Source organism: Drosophila biarmipes, unplaced genomic scaffold, assembly GCF_025231255.1.
Source record: "Drosophila biarmipes strain raj3 unplaced genomic scaffold, RU_DBia_V1.1 ptg000017l, whole genome shotgun sequence".
In the NCBI taxonomy this organism is placed as follows: domain Eukaryota; kingdom Metazoa; phylum Arthropoda; class Insecta; order Diptera; family Drosophilidae; genus Drosophila; species Drosophila biarmipes.
Window position 1 is genome coordinate 1534084 of NW_026114535.1, and position 27706 is coordinate 1561789.

The 27706-nt window shown below is 35.7% G+C and overlaps 1 protein-coding gene and 1 pseudogene across 49 annotated transcripts in view; both read right to left on the bottom strand.

The window, feature by feature from the left end:
- LOC108021871 (protein argonaute-3) overlaps positions 1 to 27706 on the bottom strand; it is a 448633-nt gene that overhangs the window by 156971 nt on the left and 263956 nt on the right. The gene's annotated exons all lie outside the window — the stretch shown is intronic.
- LOC108023846 (3-hydroxyisobutyryl-CoA hydrolase, mitochondrial-like) lies at positions 13633 to 27313 on the bottom strand (annotated as a pseudogene).

The window sequence follows — 27706 nt, forward strand, 5'->3', positions numbered from 1 at the left end:
GCTCGAATGAAACCTGTTGCAACTCTTTGAATTCAAAACTTACATCTTTCCTCAATAGGTCCGACTATGACTGCATATCCATCTATGAAATTTCTAAAGTACGACGTTAACCCAAGGAATCGTTGTATAGCTTTTCGATCAGACGGTACGGGAAAGTTATCTACCGCTTTCGTTTTTTCATTACTGGGCGTGTCTACCCTGCTCTGTAAGATTTGACATTTCGCCCAATTGTTTCTTAGCCCATTCTGCTCTGCAACCTCAAATACTCTTTTTAGTTTCTGTAACCCTTTTACGACATCTTTGCTGGGAATAATAATGTCGTCCATGTAGACAACTGCGTCGCCGGTCTTAATGAGTTCTCTGAGAACTGCCATTATGAACCGCGTAAAAACTGCTGGCGAGTTTGAAAGGCCAAAGGGCACATACAGGAACTCGTATTGTCCTTTCTGTGTAACGAATGAAGTATACTTTTGAGAGCTTCCACTGGGAGATGGAAATATCCGTTGGTTAGAAATCATCGCTCCCTGTAACTTTTCTATTACGCTGTCCATTTGTACCATTGTAAAATTGTCTCTCACAGTTTTCTCGTTCAACTTGCGATAGTCGCAGCACAACCGTTTCTGACAGTTCTTTTTTGCAACGAGAACGATTGGTGATGCATACACTGAAGTGCTTGGGTTGATTATCTTTTGCTCGAGCCACTCCCGAACCTGTTCGTCTACTACCTTCTGCTCAGTATAAACTATGCGTCTAGCATGCTGAGATACTGGCGATTCGTCCGTTAGGAAGATTTTCATCTCGACTGGGCAACGTACATTCCTTTTTGGCTTGTAGTTTTCTATCATGTGCTTAACAACACTTTGTTGCGAATATGGCAAATGAAACAACTCTACATCAAGCTTACTTCCTGTCTGCTCTAAGGTTATCATGCACAAAGTCTGAAACTCATTCCGTAATTCCACGCATGAACTTGGTTCTTTCTCCCCTTCTTGTATTTTCGGCTTTGATTGTGAACCAATCTGTCTGATCTTCGAATGAACTCGGTGCCATCCTTTGTCACCCTCATATCCACCATCTGCAAAAGAGTCTTGCCAAGAATTGCATCAAACGCCATGTCTTCGTCAAATATGACATGGAATTCTACGTTTAGATTAATGCCATTTATCTGTACTGGGATGATCAAGCTTCCGAAAGTCACGATTTGAGTTTTGTCAAAACTTATGCCGACTAGTGTAATACTTTAAAATATAAGTTTTAGTTTATTTATTTCGGCATGTATAAACTACGCGCCATTAAAATAATAATTAAAAATGTTTATGCCTAATAAACCTGGTGATGCGCACTACCATTCTAAAGTTCTGCTTAAAATAGTAATACTCCATATAATACGCATATACTAAATTTACCAGAATTTTTTCTTTAGGTCTATTAGAAGTTTTCTTTTACAGCATTCCAGATCATCGGGCTATCCTGAGTTCTGCCTTTGGCTAACACAAGAGTTCACAACAGCGACGATTTTTGGTTTATATTTTTTATTATTTTTATATTTATATTATTTTTGATAATAAAAGTATAAACAAAATGATTTTTAAAAAAATTCTTGTTGCACTTACTAATTTTTTTTTGTAAGAAACTTTTTGCATTCAAAAACTTCATTTAATTTTCAAGACGAAGAAAAAAGTTATAGAAGTAGATTTTCACAAAAATTAGTCATTTTCAATAATTCTTAATAGGTTAAAAAAAAAGTATTATATCATTGAAACGGCATTTAAATTACCTTTTCATTGATGCCTAATTTTATAATACGTAAGTTTCGACCAGCGTATAAAAGTAGGAACCAGACGGATCTTATAGCTTCCAAAGGAATATACGGAAACAAGAAAGGAAGTTAACTTCGGCAAGCCGAAGTTTGTATACCCTTGCAGTTATAAAAAATAATCAATAATTTTATCAAATTGAATTCGAAATTCTTAAAAATATAAAAATTTATATTCCCAATATTATAAGATAAAGCCAAAGCTATAATTTGTTTCACATTATTTCCCACCAATTATTCGATCGCTCCTATGGCAGCTATATGATAAAATTTAATTCGAAATTCAGAACTAATTTAAAAATGTTATATCCAAGCTTAGAAATTTACATGTTAAAAAACACGAAAAATATAATTTTTTTTTACCCTCTGCAAGGGTATACTCGTAAATATCTTACCCCCCTCCTAAGTAGTTTGTGGGTGTTTACGCACGAACTACGCAACAACCCGAAAAGTACCCCCAAGTTTTTCATACCTTTTTTCCAGGACTTTTCTACGTTTACAGGCCACCGCCCCCTACTCAGTATTGGCTGTTGCCAGTCATCGTCTAATTTCCATAATTAAATAGTTGCCCCATGATAAGAATTGATAATTGGTATCCAGAACATTGACTTTATAACTTTAGGAAGTACTGACTATTTTCATGACTTTTTTTAAACGATATAAACCGTATCGTCAATTATTTTATTAGTATATCAAAGTACAACTTTCAATACATATATTCTCATAAATTTGTATCGAAAAAATTTACCACGTTTAAAGCCCAAACTATTGCATTCCAATTTTTAATCAATTTGTACCGGTCAGCAAAATTTAATTTCACAACGGGATGCGACAGTTTCAGCATAAGCTTTCAAAAAAAAAAAAAATTCTAGCCGTGTTACGTTTGATAAAATTTAAGAAGTCAGTATTTCGGGTATAAGCTTACCTCCTTTCTCTTTTCTTCTTCAATGTAGTACATATGTATTTCGAGCTTTCTTGATGTATCATTTTATACAAGGTGAGTTCCAAAGTAAACAGGACTTTTTTAATCTAGCGTCCTATAGTGGCGCCATCTATATGCCAACTGGTGCTATCGTTTATCGGCTTCCAGCAAAAATTTCATGACATTTAATCTATTGGAAGTGAGGTTATTTTGTCATCAGTGCCAAAATGAGCTTCAAAAAAAGACCCAACATTAAATTTTGTTTTAAAAGTTGTAAAACTTTTACCGATATGTTTAAATTGATGAAACAAGTTTATGGCGATGATCGCCTATCCCGAGTAGAGTGCAGGAGTGGTTTCAACGTTTTCAAAGTGGTCATGAGGACATAAATGACGATGAAAATAGGGGACAATGAAAATCCGTAAAACCCGAAAATTCCATCAAAACAGTGCGTGAATTCATAAAAAATTGGCCGAAATCATCATTGAAATTAATGGAAATAGAATTGAACATCTCCAAAACATCGATTTATCGTATTTTGACCGAATATTTGAGCTTACAAAAGGTGTGTGCACAATTTGTTCCGCACAAATTGACTGACGTTTAAAAATTGCTCAGTATTCAATATTCGAAGGACATTATTAAAGAGGAAAAAAAGACCCGAACTTCCTTTACAAGATTGTGACTGGTGACGAAACGTAGTGTTTTGTTCCACCCAGCAAAAACGTCAATGCGGTACGTTTCTACCTTGGAGTTTTGAAACGTTTGGTGAGCCGTATTTGGCGTGTTCGGCCCGAATAACGCGAAGATGGAAGTTGGCATTTGTTGCACGCCGCCTCATCGATCGACGCTTGTGTCCGACTATTTGACCAAAAATCACATTTTAACCATCTAACATTTCTCGTATTCACCTGATATGGCACCGTGAGACTTCTACATTTTCGGAAAAATGTATGTTAAAAAACACGAAGATATAATTTTTTAAATTTTTTCCCCGATAGTTCTTAAGGAAGCTATAAGATATAGTTGTCCGATCCGGCTGGATCCGACTTATAGACTTCCTTCAATAGAAAGAAAACTTTGGGGAAAGTTTCATCCCGTTAGCTTTAAAACTGAGAGACTAGTTTCGTAGAAATGAACTGACAGACGGACAGACGAACATGGCTAGATCGACTCGTCCAGTGAAGCTGATCAAGAATATATGTGGCCGCGGGATTCCGTTTAATGACGAACACTCCTGAGACGACGTTGTATTATTATAAACTGTTTATTATATTATTAATATATAGGATATGGATTACAAGTTTTGGTTGTGATTTTACAAAGGGTTTTTTGCGTAGCACATGCAATTATATTCTCGGCAACTTATGTCTTCCACGTATGAGATTTTGACACCGACTGACTTTTTCGTTAAACTTTACTCGCTTCTCTTTGTTTTCGATCTGATTAAGAAGCGTCGACCACTTCGAGTTTCTCTCTCTAACTGCTCTTCTGGTTTTCCTCCATTCGGCCCTCCTGACTGGGTGTTCGTCCCGAACTCCTTCATATACTCGGCTACAGTGGATGTTTTCAAAGGACCCTCGCTATCTCCCACTTTTTCAACATCATACCTACCATGTTTGTGAACTTTTATTATCTTGTACGGGGCAAGATACTTTCCTTTAAGCTTCAAACCAACTCCGTTGATCGTTGACTTTATGGAGCTTTTCTTTCTTTCTCTTTAAATCAAAGGTACGCCTATTTTCTGTTCATGATCTTGATCTAGCTCATGGATTAAAGACTGCTTAATCTGCTCTTTCAGCTCTGAACTGTCTACTAAACGCATGTCTACGCTTGTTAGCAACTTGAGCGGGGTTTCTTTTGTGCTCCTAGGCTCAATATTGTTAACCCATTGCTGAACCTTTCCCACATGTTTGTACCACGAGGTACACCTGTAGCGATTAGTAAGTGCTGTATCTTCTGTTTGTCACAGTATTCCTTGAACAAGTGAGATGTGAATCATCACGGTCTGACACGATCCTGAATGGATTTCCAAAAATGATAGCCTTCTTATCAATTTAGCACCTCCTCAACTCCTGTACTGCGTGTTGGAAACAACCAAACGTACTTCGAAAATGCATCCACGACTACAAGGATGTGGTTGTATCTTTTCTTAGTGATCTCCATCGGCCCTACGTGATCAATATGATAGGTAACTAATGATTTTTCTCCCTTATCGATTGGATTTAGATAGCTTTCCTGCTTTCCAGCTTTTGCGTTTACCAATATACACTCGACACAACTACCCACTACTTTGATAACTTTGTCCCTCAATTTCGGAATGAAGTAGGATATCTCCATCAAATCTTGCGTCCTCTTTGCAGAAAAATGTCATTGCTTATGAGCAATTTGGATTATCTCAGTTTCCATTTGAGATAAAACTACGATCAGTTCTCTGTCTGGGTCTTTGAACAAGATTTGATTGGCGATTTAATATTCACAAAACAAGCAACTTGGCTGAGCGCATCTACGTGTCTCATCTTGGTACCTGATCGATGTTCTATCTCAAAGTCTTGCAAAAACATTGCCCACCTAGCTACTCGCAACGGAACTTCTATCTTTTTCATTGTCATGGCGAACGCGTTACAATCTTTGATGATTTTTAAGGACGTATACCCGCCATTTCGTTAACACTGCCATGACTGCTAGCACCTCCAGTTCGTATGAATGATATTTTTCTTCGTACGGCTATGTTTTTCGACTCATGTACATTACGGGATGCAACTGGATCTTTGTGTAGTAGGACAGCGCCGAAAGCAAACTTTGACGCGTCCGTGTGTATTTCTGTATGCAACTTTGGGTTATACAGTTTCAAAACCGGTTTACTAACCAAGGTTGAACTTAACTGCTCGAATGAAACCTGTTGCAACTCTTTGAATTCAAAAGAAAAGAAAGAAAAGAAAGAAAACTTTGGGGAAAGTTTCATCCCGTTAGCTTTAAAACTACTCGGCTACAGTGGATGTTTTCAAAGGACCCTCGCTATCTCCCACTTTTTCAACATCATACCTACCATGTTTGTGAACTTTTATTATCTTGTACGGGGCAAGATACTTTCCTTTAATCTTCAAAGCAACTCCGTTGATCGTTGACTTTATGGAGCTTTTCTTTCTTTCTCTTTAAATCAAAGGTACGCCTATTTTCTGTTCATGATTTTGATCTAGCTCATGGATTGAAGACTGCTTAATCTGCTCTTTCAGCTCTGAACTGTCTACTCTTGAGCGGGGTTTCTTTTGTGCTCCTAGGCTCAATATTGTTAACCCATTGCTGAACCTTTCCCACATGTTTGTACCACGAGGTACACCTGTAGCGATTAGTAAGTGCTGTATCTTGTGTTTGTCACAGTATTCCTTGAACAAGTGAGATGTGAATCATCACGGTCTGACACGATCCTGAATGGATTTCCAAAAATGATAGCCTTCTTATCAATTTAGCACCTCCTCAACTCCTGTACTGCGTGTTGGATACAACCAAACGTACTTCGAAAATGCATCCACGACTACAAGGATGTGGTTGTATCTTTTCTTAGTGATATCCATCTGCCCTACGTGATCAATATGATAGGTAACTAATGATTTTTCTCTCTTATCGATTGGATTTAGATAGCTTTCCTGCTTTCCAGCTTTTGCGTTTACCAATATACACTCGACACAACTACCCACTACTTTGATAACTTTGTACCTCAATTTCGGAATGAAGTAGGATATCTCCATCAAATCCTGCGTCCTCTTTGCAGAAAAATGTCATTGCTTATGAGCAATTTGGATTATCTCAGTTTCCATTTGAGATAAAACTACGATCAGTTCTCTGTCTGGGTCTTTGAACAAGATTTGATTGGCGATTTAATAATCACAAAACAAGCAACTTGGCTGAGCGCATCTACGTGTCTCATCTTGGTACCTGATCGATGTTCTATCTCAAAGTCTTGCAAAAACATTGCCCACCTAGCTACTCGCAACGGAACTTCTATCTTTTTCATTGTCATGGCGAACGCGTTACAATCTTTGATGATTTTTAAGGACGTATACCCGCCATTTCGTTAACACTGCCATGACTGCTAGCACCTCCAGTTCGTATGAATGATATTTTTCTTCGTACGGCTATGTTTTACGACTCATGTACATTACGGGATGCAACTGGATCTTTGTGTAGTAGGACAGCGCCGAAAGCAAACTTTGACGCGTCCGTGTGTATTTCTGTATGCAACTTTGGGTTATACAGTTTCAAAACCGGTTTACTAACCAAGGTTGAACTTAACTGCTCGAATGAAACCTGTTGCAACTCTTTGAATTCAAAACTTACATCTTTCCTCAATAGGTCCGACTATGACTGCATATCCATCTATGAAATTTCTAAAGTACGACGTTAACCCAAGGAATCGTTGTATAGCTTTTCGATCAGACGGTACGGGAAAGTTATCTACCGCTTTCGTTTTTTCATTACTGGGCGTGATCGAACCGTTTTCTACAATGTAGCCAAGAAAGTCTACCCCGCTCTGTAAGATTTGACATTTCGCCCAATTGTTTCTTAGCCCATTCTGCTCTGCAACCTCAAATACTCTTTTTAGTTTCTGTAACCCTTTTACGACATCTTTGCTGGGAATAATAATGTCGTCCATGTAGACAACTGCGTCGCCGGTCTTAATGAGTTCTCTGAGAACTGCCATTATGAACCGTGTAAAAACTGCTGGCGAGTTTGAAAGGCCAAAGGGCACATACAGGAACTCGTATTGTCCTTTCTGTGTAACGAATGAAGTATACTTTTGAGAGCTTCCACTGGGAGATGGAAATATTCGTTGGTTAGAAATCATCGCTCCCTGTAACTTTTCTATTACGCTGTCCATTTACCATGGTAAAATTGTCTCTCACAGTTTTCTCGTTCAACTTGCGATAGTCGCAGCACAACCGTTTCTGACAGTTCTTTTTTGCAACGAGAACGATTGGTGATGCATACACTGAAGTGCTTGGGTTGATTATCTTTTGCTCGAGCCACTCCCGAACCTGTTCGTCTACTACCTTCTGCTCAGTATAAACTATGCGTCTAGCATGCTGAGATACTGGCGATTCGGAAGATTTTCATCTCGACTGGGCAACGTACATTCCTTTTTGGCTTGTAGTTTTCTATCATGTGCTTAACAACACTTCGTTGCGAATATGGCAAATGAAACAACTCTACATCAAGCTTACTTCCTGTCTGCTCTAAGGTTATCATGCACAAAGTCTGAAACTCATTCCGTAATTTCTCCCCTTCTTGTATTTTCGGTTTTGATTGTGAACCAATCTATCTGTCTGATCTTCGAATGAACTCGGTGCCATCCTTTGTCACCCTCATATCCACCATCTGCAAAAGAGTCTTGCCAAGAATTGCATCAAACGCCATGTCTTCGTCAAATATGACATGGAATTCTACGTTTAGATTAATGCCATTTATCTGTACTGGGATGATCAAGCTTCCGAAAGTCACGATTGACCGTCGACAAAGTATTCGATTAGGCTTTCATCATCTAAGTCTATGTGTTTGGCCAGTTCCATCAACGCATACAGGTATTTGTGTAACGATTCATTCTTCTTCTGCTGGCGTTTGGTAAGTCTACGATGAACCTCTGCCTATGACACCCTCACGCCGAATTCGTCAAGCAATGCGTTTTTTAGAGACCTCCAATCCCGACAATCACGTTGACTACGAATAAACAGCTAAGCCGCCCCGCTAAGTAATTGTTTTGCATATATAAACACCTGCAACTGACTCCAACCCACCATGAGTGCACACTCTTCAAGTTCTTCGATCCACTGATTAACGTCTGGTGAATTAGTTCCAGAAAACTGTGACACACTCCCTTCTACATCCTTCAATGTAAACCATGACCTACCGGAGTTAGGATTTCAACCACACGGTTCTGCCCACTCGCAACTGCATTCCTTCTACGCTCAACTCTTCTACCTGCCCGATTATTATTTAAATGTTCGGAAGCAAAAGATTCGTCTAGTTCCTCATCGTCATCCATTCTTCCTCATTATTGTCTTCAGCATCCAAACCATAGTGAGCAATTAGTCTGTTTTGCAATTTAGGTTTCCTTCCATTTCTGTCTAAACCTAGCTCTGTCAGTTTTTCACTTAAACCTGCCACGAGCAGTGCCAAAATATCTTCTCTGTTTATTTTCAAAACTTAAATATAATTAATTAATATAATAGGTATAATAATAATAATATAAGCTGTTTATAAGCTGTATATTATACTATTAATACTTAGGATATGGATTACAAGTTATGTCTGCCACGTATGAGATTTCGACACCGACTGACTTTTTCGTTAAAATTTACTCGCTTCTCTTTGTTTTCGATCTGATTTAGAAGCGTCGACCACTTCGAGTTTCTCTCTCTAACTGCTCTTCTGGCTTTACTACGTATATATACTTTAGGGGGTCGGAAACGTCTCCTTCACTGCGTTGCAAACTTCTGACTTAAATCATTATACCCTCTGCAAGAATCAAAAAATTAAAATGAATTCCACAGATTGCATAAGAATTACAATAGCCATACTTAAAAACAGAGCAGAGCCTTTATCAATTTCAGATTTTGCAAAATAGTACATGAATAAATATTACTTAGCTTTTTCCTCAGCTCATTCAGTGCAGCGGCACGCAAAAAGCAATAGTACTGTCTACCGAAAAAAACTGTAGTTTTCTCGCAAATAGACATACACCCAGTGTTAGGACACATAAATGTGCTAAATATTACGCAAAATTGATACAACAACAAAAATGAAAAAAATGTAACTCTCCATATCCGTGAAATAAAAGACATCTTTGGTCTTACAAATGTATAAGCCAAAATAGGCCAATACATAATGATACTATTATTAAATAATTTGAATACCCCTTGACAATAGATCAAGAAATAGACCTAACGGAAACTGAAGATTCCAATTCGAGCGAAGGAATTGAAATTAAAGAAAAAGATCTACATGAACTACAAATTCTTGCATTTATAACAGTAAAAGAAGCGGAAGAAGAAGATATAGACTCATATATAAATTATTACTATTATTATTACTATATTACTATCATAAAAAATTGCAAGACACTATAGCCGGTGAAACATCCGACGTAGTCAAAGCTAAAATGGCAAAAACAAGCTAGAAAGGCAAAACAGTTAAGAAATTTTTAACAGAAATAGACAATTTACGAAAGCTCCTTGAAGCTTCGTAAATTGACGAAGGGTCAACAACCGGACATGCTGATAAATTCAGCACTAAAGAAGCCATTAACATAATGATCAAAAATTATGAGCATGGAAAACTTAAAACAATTCTTGAGGCTGGAAGCTTCGCAACGATGAACGAAGCCATCATTAAGTATTTACAAAGTAGTACTGAAATGACAGGCAACGCAAATTCAGTTTTATACGCCCAAAGAGGATATGCCCAGCGCGGTAATTACAATAACAGAGGTTATAATCGCGGTAGATGCAAAGTCCGTGGATATTATAATAATAATTAAAATAATAATAATCGAAGCAATGGCCAATATTATAACAATAAGAACAAATACGGAGGAAAGAACAGAGGAAATTATAGGGGAAATAACGAGCAATATAGAAGTTATAACCCTACAAATAATAATAATAACAACAACTTCAGAGTAACCCACAATATATCGGAGAACTCCCAACAACCTTTAGATACCCAGCAATAGGAACCACAAAAATTCACACAATCAATCTCAGCCGAAATATATATGCAACTTTTGAAAATGTAGCAACAGCAATGGAACTTGTATTTTTAATAGACACTGATGCAGACATATCAATACTCAAAAAAAATTCAGATATTTTTCCTGACATTCAGTCCGACACAAAAGGAATCAGTCAAGAATTTACAAAAACCATGGGACCATTATCCATTAAGATACAGACTACTAAACATATAATCCCACAAAATTTTCATATCGTAAATTTACAATTCGCTATTCCCTGTGATGGAACATTAGGAATCGACTTTATCAATAAATACAACTGTCATCTAGACTTCAATCCCTCCGAAGACTGGCTTCTTATTAGACCCATCAACTTAAAATTTCCAATTTATGTTCCAATAACATAAAGTTCTGGCAATAACTCCATAATTCTGCCAGCAAGATTCCAAGTTGTCCGAAAAATTAAAACAGATTCAATAGAAGACAGTGTATTGATTCCAAATCAAGAAATTGAGAGTGGTATATACTTAGCAAATACCATAGCATCACCTGAAAATGCTTTCATTAGACTACTTTACACAACAAATACAGATAAGGTAGTCAATAGTAGTCAAATTAAATTAAAAATCACTTGCGAATTCCGACCTAGTTCAATCAATCAAAGAAAATATAAATATGTCTGTATTATCTCAACTTGCCAAAAATGTTCCTGCTGTCAACCCTATGCAAGTTAAATGACACATTACTTAGGGGCCCTTGTCCAACAAAGCCTCCAATCGATTCCCACCCAGATCAGTTTCACACCCTCCGCTTCAAACGGATTCTGTAAACATCCAAGCCGATATTGTAAACACCAGAGCCCCAAGTCCGCGAACGTAAACATCGATTTCGGCAGAATTCTGGAAAATTGCAATTTCAAATTCAATTGACAATTTTCATCATCCTATTTTTCGACTCTCTTGGATGATTCTCTTAATCAGATTTCTGTGATAAATCTCTTAAGCCGAGGTTTGATTATGAATTATGGAACCAAAGTCAGGCAGTCCGTTTTTGAATCCGAATTGATCGGTCAACAACTTGAATATCGCGAGCAGGGAAAATTAAGTTCGGTACTATTAAAACTAGTAAATAAGAATTATCAATAAAAAAATAAACTAAGATAAAAATTTAATTGGCGCCCAACGTGGGGCGGTGCTATTTTAAAAAAATTCCGGAAATAAGTTTTAAAACAAAACAGTTTTCGAAAACAAAAAGTGAATTCGATCCGCTCAAAAACCTTACCGATGACATATTAAATAGGTTTACATCGTGAAAATAGCTAAAGGAGAGAAACAATAATAATCTCCCTTTGTTTACCAAAATCCTTTAATTAGTGACCGTAACGAAAAACACACTGCTCAAATAAACTATTACTCTCAAAAACAAATAATAAACAAAAATAAAGATAGCAAACAGATATTCAAAAATCGAACGGATAAATAAAAACTTTTTAATTAAAAATCAAATACAAATTCAACAAAAGAAAGAAGAGTTGAGAGCAATCCCTCGCTACACGGAAATAAATTGAGAGAAGAGCTGAGGGCCATCCCTCGCTATAAGAAGACCCCAAACAGGATCATCAGGCAAAAAGAAGACATCCCATATCCAAGGAAACTAAGAATAACAATTAGTGAGCTGTTTAATTATAGTTTTATATATATAAGAATTTAGTTCAAAAAAATTTTAAATAAAAACAATCAAGTTGGAAGAGTTAAACAACGACTTTGAAAAAAATCTTACCATGACTACACCCTTACCTGCAGTGGCTTCTAGCAGCCAGATGGTTAATGTAAGCGATTTAATTGCACAAATAGTTAATAATGAAATGAGTCCTTTAAGGAATGAAATCGCGAGTTTAAAGACACAATTAAATCACAATATAAAGGTTGAGGAATTCAAGGTGGAAGCTGTTGATCGAAACGTAAGGTGCGATACTTCTTATGAAATCATTAAGTTGGTTCGAGAATATAAAGGCGAAGAAGATAGTTATGTTAGCTGGAGAGATTCGGCGGAAATAGCAATGGGACAGTACAAAAGGGGCAGTGAAAAATACTTTTCGGCACTATCTATTCTATGAAAGAAAATTACAGGCATTGGCAATGATGCTTTAACTCAAAATGGAACTGTATTGAATTTTGACGCCATAATGGCAAGATTAGATTTTGTTTTTAGTGACAAGCGACCTATACATATTTTAGAACAGGACTTAAGTGTATTAAGTCAGGAGAAATTAGCGATTATGGAATTTTATAATTTGGTAAATAAAAAATTAACTCTCTTGATTAACAAAACCATTATGACACATAGGAGGAATAAGCCAATTACATCTGAACTTAATGAAAAACATAGAAAGGCAGCACTACAAGTGTTCATAACTGGCCTTAACGGCCATATCTCAGATTTAATATTTTTAATGAATCCACCCGATTTACCGAATGCAATGGTAACAGTAAAAGAACTTGATAGCAACAGTTTGAGGGCCCAATTCGCGAACAATTTTATATCATCACAGCGCAAGACTAATGAGTCAAACTTATATGGGCAACAAAACTCAAATAACAAACCAAAGTATAATGGAAAGGAGGAAAAATTAAATTACGATAACGGTAATATTTTCAACCAACATTCTTTGACAAGAGAAAACACCGTTTTCCGTTAAAAGAATTCATAATAAAAATAGAAACTTTGATCAAAAGCCTCAAATCAGATCCGAATCTGAAGAGGGAAATCAAAGTGAATTTAGTTTGGAAAACATAAATCCTGAACACGCCGTCGTCCGAATATCCGACAAAAATAAAAGTTTGGGATACAAAAATCCTGAACGCGCCGTCGTAGAAGTATCCGACAACCAAAAAATTAACAATATACAGAATTCATCCTCATATTAAAGAAAAGATTTAGAGGACAAAATATTAAATATTATTAATAAAGAACATTCCAAAATAAATATGCAGATTCCTTTTAGGACTGACATACGCGGTGAAATCAATACCGAAAATGATAGGGCTATTTATAGTAAGCAACACCCTTATGCTCTATCAGCTTCAGATTTTGTAAATCAGAGGTCGCCAGAATGTTTAAAAAGAAATTATAAGGCCAAGCAGTAGCCCTTATAATTCTCCAGTATTAGTCGTACCAAAATAGGGCTTTAACGAAGATGGAACTTGGCACGGCCAGGCGGTACTCCATGATGAGACATTGGGCCAGAAACAGCTGGGAGCCGAGCTCCAGCTGGCGGAACGTAACCTTCATCGAGGTGGGCGACACCTTGCAGAGGGTCTCCAGCGTCTTCTTGGCCCACTCGCTGCCGTCATTCTGCAGGTTCTCCAGAATGCTCCACACCAGGTCCGCCGAGAAGTTCTTGTTGATCTGCTCCAGGACAGGCTGCAGCGAGAAGGGCTTTTAAGGCGTGGAATGGAACTTCTGCAGCAGCTCGGGTACATCATCTGCATCTGGGCAGTTGAGCAGCGCCGTCTCCAGATCGGGGATCTTGCTGCTCTCGCAGTAGTGCGTAGCAATACCCGAGTAGAAGACATCGCCGCCCCGCAGCCTATATCCTGTCAGTCTCAGGTAGAGACCCAGTTTTCCTGGAAGGCGTGGCAGGAAGTAGGAGCCGCCCACGTCGGGTAACAGGCCAATTTCCCGTTTCGGGCATAGCGAACAACGTCCGGTCGGTGGCCACCCGGTACTTTCCGTGCACACTGAGGCCCACGCCGCCGCCCATGGTGATGCCGATAATGGCAATGTAGGGTATCTTGTAATTGCCGATCAGGGCGTTCGTTCCTCGGGAAAACTAAATACTTTTCCACAATTGATTTGAAATCAGGATTCCACCAAATTCTCATGAATGAAACAGACATTCAAAAAACCTTAAATAATGGAAAATACGATATCTTAACAAACGCCCCTAGAATATTCCAAAGAGCGATAGATGATCTTTTGAGAGAACAAGTTGGAAAAACGTTTCATGTCTATATGGTAACATTATTATTTTCTCAAAAACAATTGAACAGCATTATAAAGATTTATTTGTTATAATTAACATTTTGCTGAACGCAAACATGAAAATTTCGATTGAAAAGTCAAAGTTCTTCAAATTGAAAACAAACTTTCTCGGTTACGTTGTTTCTCACAATGTGATCATAATCGATCCCGAAAAAATTTCCACAATCGTAAAATATCCAATCCCTAAAAATATTCGAGTGCTTAGAAGCTTCCTAGGCCTTACACGATACTACAGAAAATTTGTTCAAAATTACGCAAAAATTGCTAAACCGGTAACGAAATATTTAGAAGGCCAAAATGGCAATGAATCAAAAACGGCATCCCGCAAAACTTCTATACAGTTGGATGAGCCAGCTGTAAGAGCTTTAAACGAGCTCAAAAATAATTTAATCGCACAAGTAGAGTTAGTTCAACGCGATTAGTTCAACGCGATGCGTCAGATTTGGCTATTGGTGCGGTTCTTTCTCAGGAAGGTAAACCAATTACTGTAATATCAAAAACGGTCAAAAAAACTGAACAACTATATGCTACTAATAAATAGGAACTTTTAGCTATAGTTTGGTTATACTTATGAAATTATTTATATGGAGTTAACAGCATTGAAATCTACACAGATCATCAACCTCTTTCATTTTCAATTTCTTAAAAGAACCCTAATATCGAAATGAAAAGATGGTATTCATTCATTGAAAGTTATTCTCCAAAAATTATTTATTAGTCAGGAGCAACAAATGTTTTTGAAGATGCATTATCTAGGATACAAATTAATAACTTAACAGAAAGTATTGAGTCGGTCTCAGATCAAAACACTCAGCATTCAGCAGAAAGTAGTTTTGAGAATGTTATACAAGAAACCCGAAAAACCATAAACCAGTATAAGCAACAATTGCTAATAGCAACGGGGAGCTATACAATACATGAGTCGATTAACGTGTTCGGAAATACTAGACATATAATATATTTATATTTACCAGAATATTTGTCCAAGACGTAGAAAACGCAGAAGACATAGAGGGCACACAGAGGGCTTGATGAAAATTATAAACAAAATAACAGGCTATGTTATTGGCCTTACTTATATCAAAAACTAAAGGAGTTTGTTAAGAATTGCACAATCTGGAATCAGAACAAATTAACAGACATCCAGTGAAAATTATATAGATTCATATTCAAAATTTTAGTCGTAAAAGAAATCCCAAATAAATTAAATATAGAAAAAAAAAGTTTTAGAGATTCTGCAACAATTCCCATTAGCCAAAACCTTGATGATAGATCCAAGTTTTTCTTCATCCCAATTTAAATCTTTTGCACAAAGCAACGGGATATCTTCATTTTATGCAGATCCTCGACATAGTACCTCCAACGGACAAATTGAAAGGGCACACTGTACTTTAACAGAAATTGCACGTTGCATTAAAGATGAACTTAACTTAGTTGATTATTCCGAAATAGTAATTAGAGCAGCAAAGAAATACAACTTATCAATTCACTCTATAACCAATTAACGACCGTATGATATATTATTTAATAAAATCAAACACGATAAAATTCCCCAATTGTTAAAGCAAGCACAGGATAAAATGTTACATTTTCATAATAAAGACAGAAAAGAAAAATACTATCACGTAGGACAAGTAATTTACGAAAAGAAACACGGCGAAAGAAATAAGCTTAACTCTAGATATAAAAAACAAGTAGTTAAGGAAAATCATCCTAATAAAGTTATTATTAATAACAACAACCAAATCCGAAATCCGAAAACACAAACCATGATTTCTTTCTTTACAAGGATACCAAAGAAGTCCTCATTTATGAATCATACGCGGATTTATTTCATATAACTAGCTTAAGTTTTTATAAAGATATTATTACTCTTGAAACAGAACTTTTAAGCAGTCATAAGGTTCAGAATTCAAAATGGAAAATAACCAACGATTTAAAAATTATAAAAATGTTTTTTCTCAAATATTACCGACTAGGTCAAAAAGAGGCATTAATGAATTAGGCACAATCTGGAAATGGATAGCAGGAACACCTGATCATGATGATTTCATAACAGTTCAAAATAAAATTGATGATTTGATAAAAAACAATAACGATCAATTCGTTATTAATTCCAAAATATTTAAAGAAATAAAAACTCTATCTGACAACTTTAAAACCGAGTTTAAAGATCAAGAAATTCCTCTCAGAAAATACCGCTTTCGTTTGCTGACTTACGATCTTATGAATTTAGTGGACACAATTATATTTGCAAAAATAGATGTTTTCAACATAAAAATTCTAAACTATGATGACATACAGGAAATTTATAAACATTACCAAAAACCTGTTATTATTACTGATCTATTGGATATATCTGAATTTAAAATTATTATTATATATATTAAATACCCTATAATTATTGATCGTTGTGAAGTTTACAACTCAAGAGCCAATTCGCACAATGATGGATAATTGTTAATCAATATCATGTCGCAAAAATAAGTTTTATGTAATGTCTAATTTTAAGACGGAATTATTTAACAACTATTGCACATTAAACCCGGACGATTCTTGTTTTACCAGATTATTAAATGGAGAAAATTCTTTATGTTATAAAATAAGAGAAAAAAATAAAAATGTAGATGTAATTCAAGAAGGAGCCATTTTTATAAACGGAGTTAATACAGTTAATTTAGATGGGTCATATTTAATAACCTTAATGACACCACAAAAATTAATAATAAATTCTACACTAATGTAGACAATAGAATATTGGAATACATCACTGCACGAAAATATATATTATATCCAATGATTCGGAACTCTTATTCGATAATATTAACGTATTAATTCCTTTTATTCAAATTAAATAAACTCAAATACCAATTACATTCATTTTGATCATAATCGCATTTTTATATTTAATTACCATGCTTTTAATTAAATACACAAAATTCGTAATATTCAAACCACGGCAATTTCAAATTGAAATACAACCAGAAAGTAATATACCCAACAATGAAAATACTGTTGAGGAAAATATCATTGTCGAATTGACTAATCAGCTACATTCATTATACCCATCAGTTCCAATGAACTGGCGACGATTCAATTTAGCAAGGGGGAGTTATATGGCACATTACTTAGGGGCCCTTGCCCAATTTATAAACAACTTTGAGCCAAGAGCTTTTTCCATTCTTGAAACAAAGCCTCCAATCGATTCCCTCCCGGATCAGTTTCACACTCTTCGCTTCAAACGGATTCTGTAAACATGAAAGCCGATATTGTAAACATCAGAGCCCCAAAAAGGGAGCCCCAAATCCGCTAACGTAAACATCGATTTCCGGCAGAATTTCAATTCTGCAAAATTGCAATTTCAAATTTAATTGACCATTTTCATCATCCTATTCTTCGACTCTCTTGGATGGATCTTAATCAGATTTTTGCGATAAATCTCTTAAGCCGAGGTTTGATTATGGATTATTGAACCAAAGTCAGACATTCCGTTTTTGAATCCGAATGGATCGATCGACAACTTGAAGCAGTGAATTTGAGTTCGGTACTAATAAAAATTGTGTAAACTAAGAATTATCAATAAAAAAATATACATTTTTTAAATTCACTTAGCAATAATTTAATTCGCATTTTAAACAGTTTTCTAAATACCACCGTTTAAAAATTATAGTCCAAAGTTTTTTTTATTTAAATTTTTTTTGGACTTTTTAAATGAAATGTCAAGACTTATAAAAGTTGAGATTCCTCAACTTTTGGCAAACGACACATTCTAAAAATAGCCATTTTAAAGTTATTAATTAACAAAAATGGGCACATAAGCAGTTCAGAACATCCCACACTGCCTTAGCATGCGAATCCAAACTCCATTTAAGGATCCTGCAAATTTATGATGATGTTCAACAGCTCAATACAAAAAACACTTTTGGAAAAACTATCTAGTCTGGCGAGAAAGGAGCCATAAATAGCTAAGTTTTGCACACCAGTAACTTATGAACTACTTAAGATTCATGTTATTAGAACGATATATAAATATAAACAAAAACTTCTGATATTAAACAAAACAAGAAACGAAGGTAACTTCGGCAAGCTATATGATATAGTCGTCCGATTTTAATAAAATTAAATTTGAAATTCAGAACTTTATGGGGTCGGAAACGTCTCCTTCACTGCGTTGCAAACTTCTGACTGAAATCATTATACCCTCTGCAAGGGCATAAAAACGCAAAAGATATAATTTATATTTCATGTTTTCCGACTAAATTTCCGATCGTTCCTATGGCAACTATATGATATAGACGTCCGATTTTGATAAAATTTAATTCGAAATTCAAAACCAAATAAAAAATGTAGGAGGTTATAAGTTAAAAACACCGAAGATATAATTTTTCAAAATTGTTTTATCACTAATTTTCCGATTGTTCCTATGGGAGCTATATGAAATAGTCGTCCGATTTTGATAAAATTTAATTCGAAATTCAGAACTAATTTAAAAAAGTTATATCCAAGCTTAGAGATTTATATGTTAAAAAACACGAACGATATAATTATTTTAAAATTTTTTTTCTGATAGTTCCTATGGAAGCTATAAGATATAGTTGTCTTATCCGGCTGGTTCCGACTTAGTACTGCAATAGAAAGAAGAATATTGGGAAAGCTTCAGCTCGATAGTTAAAAAACTGAGAGACTAGTTTGCATAGAAACGGACGGACAGACGGACATGGCTAGATCGACTCGTCTAGTGACTCTAATCAAGAATATATAGGGCAAATCAATTACAAAAAAAAAAATGAATATGTAGATGTTGGCGACGAGTTTTGTGATATTGAACCAAAGTCAGGCATTCCGTTTTTGAATCCGAATGGATCGGTCGACAACTTGAATATCGCGAGCAGTGAAAATTAAGTTCGGTACTAATAAAAATTGTGTAAACTAGTAAATAAGAATTATCAATAAAAAATATATTTTTTTTTTTTATTCACTAAGCAAAAAATTTAATTTGCACACAATATAGCGATGTATTCGTATTTGAAACCGAATCATTGAGTGCTAATAACTTTTATAAACTAAAACTGAGATTGAAGGGTGACGAACCGGTCTATATCAAGAACTACAAGAAGTCCTTATAGTCAAAAAGACGAAATTCAAGCCAAGGTACAATAATTAATTAAAGATAAAATTGTAGAACCATCTGTTTCTGCATATAACAGCACACTCTTATTAGTTCCGTAAAAATCCATACCGGGCTCAGATAAAATGGAAATGGCGATAAGTAATTGACTATCATCAGATCAATAAAAAAACTATTGTCTGATAAGTTCCCACTACCTAGATTTGGTGACATTTTAGACCAACTAGGTAGAGCCAAATATTTTTCATGTCTCGACTTAATGTCAGCGCTTCACTAAATCGAGCTTGAAAAAAGCTCTAGAGATATAACGTCATTATGAACAAGCAATGGTTCGTATCGCTTCACGCGATTACCATTCGGCTTAAAAATAAATTAAAACTCATTCTCAGGACTAGATCCTTCTTAAGCATTCCTTTACATGATTTAATAGTCACTGATTGTTTAGAAAAACATATGCTTAATAATTTAACAGTTGTTTTTGATAACTGTAGAAAATGCAACATCAAGTTACATCCTGAAAAATACTCATTTTTCATTCATCAAGTCACTTTTCTAGGTCATAAATGCACTGATTAAGAAATCTGGCCCGACGACAGAAAATACGACGTCTTAAAAAAATTATCCAGTTCCAAGCGATGCTGACAGCGCTGAAGATTTGTTGCATTCTGTAATTATTACAGACGTTTTATTAAAAATAATAACAATAACAGCAATAACACACTTTAGACCATATATTTATGGTAGACACTTAACTGTCAAAACAGATCACAAACCACTTACGTTCATATTTTCCATGATAAATCCGTGTTCCAAACTTACGCAAATAAGAATTGAATTAGAAGAGTGCAACTTCACTGTAGAGTGTCTAAAGGGTAAAGACAATTACAAAGCAGATGCGTTGTCAAGAATAACCATCAAATAATAATAATAATAAAAATAAATAAATATAAAAAAGGTAATTACAAGATACCAAAGTAGACAGAAATCCAGCGCAGGAGGAAAAGAAATAGACTTTTCTAGGCAATCTATAGAAAAAGCTTCAAAATATGTGGAGACATAAACAATGACGAAGTACGTAAAGTAGTGACCTTGCACGTAAAAAATATACTGTCTATTTAAACATGAAAAAAACTTACTGCAGTTAGCGAGTTTTTCCAAAGACTTGAGAAACAAGCCGGTATACATAAAATCAGCCAACTAAAAGTGGCACCGTGGGAAAAAATCTTTGAACAAGTTTTAATAGGTTATTTAAAAACAAGAAATGAAGTTGTATACCCTTGCATTTGTAAAAAATAATCAATAATTTTGTTAAATTGAATTCGAAATTCTTAAAAGTATACAAATTTATATTCCAATATTATAAGATAATATGCCAAAAAGCCCCAAAGCTATAATTTGTTTCATATTATTTCCCACCAATTATCCGATCGTTCCTATGACAGATATATGATATAGTGGTCCGATTTCGATAAAATTTAATTCGAAGTTCAAAACCAAATAAAAAATGTTATTTCCAAGCGTAGGACTCCGACTTATATACTACCTGCAATAGAAAGAAGACTTTTGGGAAAGTTTCAGCCCGATAGCTTTAAAACTGGGAGACTAGTTTGCGTAGAAACGGACGGACAGACGGACGAACAGAAATCATTATACCCTCTGCAAGGGTATAAAAATGGGCAACAAGAAACTGAAATCATTGAGAGTAGCGCTACTTAACCCGGTGACTGTAAAGTATAATGATAATAATAAAAAAAAAAACCTATTTTGTCTACATTTCACAACGATCCAGTTCAAGGAGGTCACTCTAGAATAATCAAAACCTTGGCCAAGGTGAAAAGGTATTATTAGTGAAAAGGTATAACCCGATATATTACTAATTACATAAGTAAATGTCAAAAATGCAAAAATCAGAAGTGACAAATCATTCAAAGACTCCTATGACAATCACAGACACTCCAATAAGTGCTTTCGACAGAGTGATAACAGACACAATTGGTCCACTACCAAAATCAGATAATGTGATCTAACAAAATATTTAGTTGCCATTCCGATTGCAAATAAAAGTGCAAACACTTACAAAAGCTATTTTCGAGACTTTTATATTAAGCTACGGTCCAATGAAGACGTTTATTTCGGACATGGGAACCGAGTATAAAACTTCGATTATAAACGAGTAATGCAGATATTTAAAAATTAAAAATATGAGCACACCGGCACCGGACAGTTGGAACAGTAGAAAGAAGTACGCTCATACGAGTGCATATCGACTGATAAAAATGATTGGGACGTATGGTTAAAATATTTCGTATACTGCTGATTACTGTCCATATGAATTAGTTTTTGGGAAAACATCGAATTGGCCAAAGCAATTTGATACTATAAAAAACTTGGAGCCTATGTACAACATAGATGATTATGCTAAAGAGAGTAAATATAGATTAGAAGTAGCACATAAGAGATTTAGTTATAATAGAGTTAAATAAGAGGAAAAACAAAGAGTTTTATGACCTTTCGACTAATGACTTTGATATATCTATTAAAAATAAAGTTTTATTGAAAAATTTAACCAGAACTTAAGCTAGACTTTTAATATACTGGACCCTATAAGGTTGAACGTGTAGCAGACAAGGATAACATAATAATTTCAAATAATAAAAATAGCGAACAAACAGTGCATAAGGAAAGGTTAAAAAATTGTATTTCATAATCACTTTAATTCGTTTAAATATATAACGTATGGCCATTAAATAAAAACATAATTATAATGAAAAAAAATATTAAAAATATATAAAAATATTACTTTTTGATTCATAACAATACTTTCTGAATCGAACCGAAAAAAAGTAAAATAATAATAGTATGAAAAAAAGAAAAATAAAATAAAATAATAATTTATATTTATATACATATCCCAAGAAAATAACTCCATAGAATTACGTTATTTTTCAAAAGAAGGGAGGTGTAGGATGTTCACATATCTAACGCACACTGTACTCAGTTTAATGCATTTAATGCATGGTTATATGACCTCTCTTGCAGAGTCCGCATATTTGACATGCGCGACCGCTCTGTCATCAAGTAAACACTACCTCTACCAGCCCTAAGCATTTACACATAAGCAACGACCGCAGCTCTGCCAGCATAGCTTAGCGATTATTATCTTATAATATCGGGAATAACATTTTTAATATTTTTAAGAATTTTGAATTAAATTCAATAAAAATCGGACTACTCTAACATATAGCTGTCAGAGAAGCGGCCAGAGAAATAACGAAATCATTTTTTCTAATATAACTGAAGCTAGCAGCAATCCGTAAAAATTTAACATGGTGTTATTGTTGATTATTTCTTATAACTGCAGGGGGTATACAAACTTCGGCTTGCCGAAGTTAACTTCCTTTCCTGTTCATATTTGCTCTCGGTGACTTGGTAGGTCTTTGATAAGGCTTCATCAAAAAGACAGGATATATATTTTTCAACAACGGGAATGTTGTCGTCTTGATGAACAAGAGTTTCGAAAACGCAAATAAAATTCTTGAACTCTGAATACTTTCCGCTGAATTTCGGTAAAGCCCTATTCGGAAGTCGAGCTCGAGTTGGAGCTACAGAAGCTGATCCAATAGTTATGGTTTCTCTAGCTGTTTTCAAGGCCGAGATAAGGAACAATACGAGGTGTGTTTAAAAAGTAAGGTGACTTTTCAAATTTCGCGGGCAACATATTTTCGATATCGATTTTTTTGTTTTGTTATGTTGGTACACTCTACCCTAACATCTGTACCAAGTTTCAATTGAATCCCCTTTTTTGTTTAGTTGTGAGAGGCGTAAAGGTAACAAGTTGTTTTGCGTGCTCAGCGATTTTTTGCTATCAAAAAATTTGGATCAAAGGATTTGCATCCAATTTTGTGTAAAAATTAAAATTAAGTGCTCCGAAACACTTGAAATGTTGACAGTGGCATACGGTGAAACTGTTCTGAGTAAAAAAAAATGTTTACAAGTGGTAAAAACTCTTCCAAGATGGCCGGGAAGATGCCAATGACAAGCCTGGCTCTGCACGCCCAAGCACGTCAACAACTGATGAAAACGTTCAAGCAGTGAAGAAAATTGTTTTGGAAAATCGTCGAATCACTATCAGAGAAGTTGCTGAAGATGTCGGCATATCGCTTGGCTCGTGCCATGAAATTTTTTCAAACGTTTTGGGCGTGAGTCGCGTGTCAGCGAAGTTTGTTCCAAAATTGCTGAATTTTGACCAAAAGAACCGTCGCATGAGCATCGCTCAAGAGCTGTTGGATGACGTCAACGACGACCCAGATTTACTCAAAAGGGTCATAGCTGGTGACGAATCATGGGTATATGGTTATGATATCGAAACCAAAGCCCAATCGTCACAATGAAAGAGCTCAGGTGAGCCAAGACCGAAAAAAACACGCCAAGTTCGATCAAATGTCAAAGTTTTGATCACTGTATTCTTCGATTACCATGGCGTGGTGCATCAGTAAACAGTATTATCTGGCAGTTATGCGCCGTTTGCGAGAAGCAATACGAAAGAAACGTCCAGAATTGTGCAAAAATTATTCGTGCCTTTTGCATCACGATAATGCCCCTGCTCACTCATCTTTGCTTGTGAGAGATTTTTTGGCCAAAAACAACACCACAATAATGCCTCAGCCTTCATATTCACCGGATTTGGCCCCATGTTTTGTTTGACTTTTTCTTGTTCCCAAAACTAAAGAGACCAATGAAAGGACGGAGATTTGCAACGATTGAAGAGATAAAGACTGCATCGCTGGAAGAGCTCAAGGCTATATCGAAAAGTGCTCATGGGAAGTGCTTTGAGGATTGGAAAAACCGTTGGCATAAGTGTATTGTATATGAGGGGGATTACTTTGAAGGGGACAATATTAATGTTGATAAATAAATTAATAGTTTTTCTTGAAAATACAAAGTCACCAAAATTGTATATTCGGTGTTTTTTAACATATAACCTCGTACGCTTGGAAATAACATTTTTAATTTGGTTTTGAATTTCAAATTAAATTTTATAAAAATCGGACGACTATATCATATAGCTGCTATAGAAACGATCGGAAAATTAGTCGGATAATATGAAAAAATTACATCTTTGGTGTTTTTTTACATATAACCTTCTAAGCTTGGAAATAATATTTTTTAATTGGTTTTGAATTTCGAATTAAATTTTATCAAAATCCAACGATTATAACATATAGCTGCCATAGCAACGATCGGAAAATTAGTGGAAAAATATAAAAAATTATAAATTTTGGTGTTTTTTAACTATAACCTTCTAAGCTTGGAAAAAACATTTTTTAATTAGTTAAATTATTAGCGATGTCATCTGTGCTACGCCCCTGATCTCAGCTTTCGATAGTCAAGCATCGCTACGAACATAGAATTAATTAAAAGAACAAACATCGCCCGCGTTAAACACTCCAGGCCTTCAATAAAAGTGTAGAGTTGACGGGACCCGTCTCTCCAGAAAACCAGCATTTTAGATGCGGATGAGGAGATATAGATTCTGTGGATAAATCATTAAGCCTTGTGCTTCACCGAAATTCGGCTGCAAAATCAATTTGATTAAGCGGGCCTCGTCGCTTAACAAGTACGCTGAGACAGAGAATGATGCAGCAGTTCTAAGTGAGCCGCGATGAATAACACTTACATTTCACGTCATATATTATTAGAGCTGCCTTGCCACGCACTGCTAGCGACAGTCGGATTGGACCGACCAGATCGACTCCGCATATTGTAAAGGCTCCACTTACTCTGACACGGTCAAATGGCAGGTTTGCCAGTACTTGTCGTCGTGTCCATCGTTGACAACAACAGCATTGTTCTCGCGTAGTACATTGATCAACCAAACTGTCTTCTGAAGCAAGCCAAGTAGCGATCGCGGTCCTGTCTAGAAATAAATATTTAACAAACTGGGATTTACTGGGATTTAGAACCCAGTGCAAAATCGACCGCCCACTCGCACCAAGTGTAATGTGTGCTTAAGACATTGGTAAAAACTGGCTACGGAAAAATTTACTTTTAGAGTGTTAAATTCAACTGCAAAAGGAAAAAAATATAAAAGTTAAAACCCGAGTTTTACAGCTGATAAACCGTGAACGTTCCCCAGTTTCCAAGTCTTGCCGTATGCAGAATACAATACTCGTAGAAGTGTTGTTATTCTCTCAACCTAAACGTAGGAAGAAGAATTTGTAAATAATTGTAAGAATCTATAAATTTTGGGTCGTCCGATTTTGCAAGTTTTTGGAGACTGAATTTTGGCAACGTGCCGTACAGGCAACCCTGTATAGTTGGCTCTACGAATTGATCAGGATTTAGTTAAATAGTATTTTGGAAGTATTTCTGCACGACGCGTCGAATGTGATTTTATTCCAAGAGCTTTCTGGTCGTAGAAAACTGACATAAAATATATTTATATTTTTATGACCAAAAGCTAAATACTTTTTTATAAACGGAATATACAATGAGTGATTTGGTATGTTTACTTTCCTTCGCTGTTTTATTGCACTCCTTCGTGCTGTTTTGTACCAGGAAGCGAGTGGAACACTTAGTTTAAATTACACATTAAATACAGTCATGCGAAACCTTATCTGCAAATGATTTCTTAGTCGACATGTGGTCTGGGGTACAGAACTGCGATTTCGTTAATTTAGTTATCCTATCGGTTTTCGATCCAAAATTGGAAAGTGAGGTTCTGCGTGCAGGTGTATTTTCTTTACAGTTTCACGACGCTTCCAAGCCAATCACAATGCTTTGTAGCATTGAACCTGAGTGCTTATGTGTGTCTTTTCCCAATCAAGTTAAAAAAACAAGTCAGCGCAGATAGGGTATGATAGGAAGATACTATTTGGAAGTGAGGTTCTGCGTGCAGGTGTATTTTCTTTACAGTTTCCCCACGCTTCCAAGCCAATCACAATGCTTTGTAGCATTGAACCTGAGTGCTTGTGTGTGTCTTTTCCCAATCAAGTTAAAAAAACAAGTCAGCGCAGATAGGGTATGATAGGAAGATACTATTTGGAATCCAAAGCGGAGCGATTGCAGTTGCTTCTGGGCGAAACCCTGAGAACGAAGGTAGAATTATGCATTAAAGTGAGGTTCTGCGTGCAGGTGTATTTTCTTTACAGTTTCCCCACGCTTCCAAGCCAATCACAATGCTTTGTAGCATTGAACCTGAGTGCTTGTTTGTGTCTTTTCCCAATCAAGTTAAAAAAACAAGTCAGCGCAGATAGGGTATGATAGGAAGATACTATTTGTAATCCAAAGCGGAGCGATTGCAGTTGCTTCTGGGCGAAACCCTGAGAACGAAGGTAGAATTATGCATTAAATTATATTGCAAAGATCGATATACACGCGAAATTCCCAATAGCAGTAAATATCGCCCCATGGCGGTATCGTTTTAATTGTCAATTTTTTGTAAACTCCTCCTAAAATAAGCTTGCGACTGCGAGACTAACAAAATTCTATCGCACAGTTTGTCTCTTGAGTGACTTCGAGCCTGGACGAAGGCCGTTGCGAGGAAGACGTGATCGATTCTGCAATAGATTGTTCGGCGATTGTGAAGTGATTCTGTACAAACTCGACAACAAGATGGTTGTGATATTGAAACTCCAGGTCCCCTGCGTAAACTAGGTTTTCTTGAATGTTCATCTGACTTGCAGAAGTGGCATTTCAGGTTCTTTGGCAGTTAAAAAAGCTATTGTTGTTTTACTATAAGTAGGGTGTTTTGGTTGCCCGTTTGGGAGCTGTTATGCGTGTCGTGGATTTCTAAGTGTTGATAACGTTTAATAAGGGCTTAGGGTCGCAAGGGCCTTGAAGAATTCGAACTTCTATCTCTTTCAGACCGAATTAAATTTTACATTAATAAGGCCTTTGGGGATACACATAATTCCTTTAACTTTTCTCTACATCCCAATTCGTTATTAATAGATTGTTGCAAAAATAAAAACTCCTTTTATATGTTTTTATTTAAAATACGTAAACGGCATTCCATTTCGCTAGCATAAGGGTAAGGCTGAGTTTATTGACTACAAAGTGTGACTT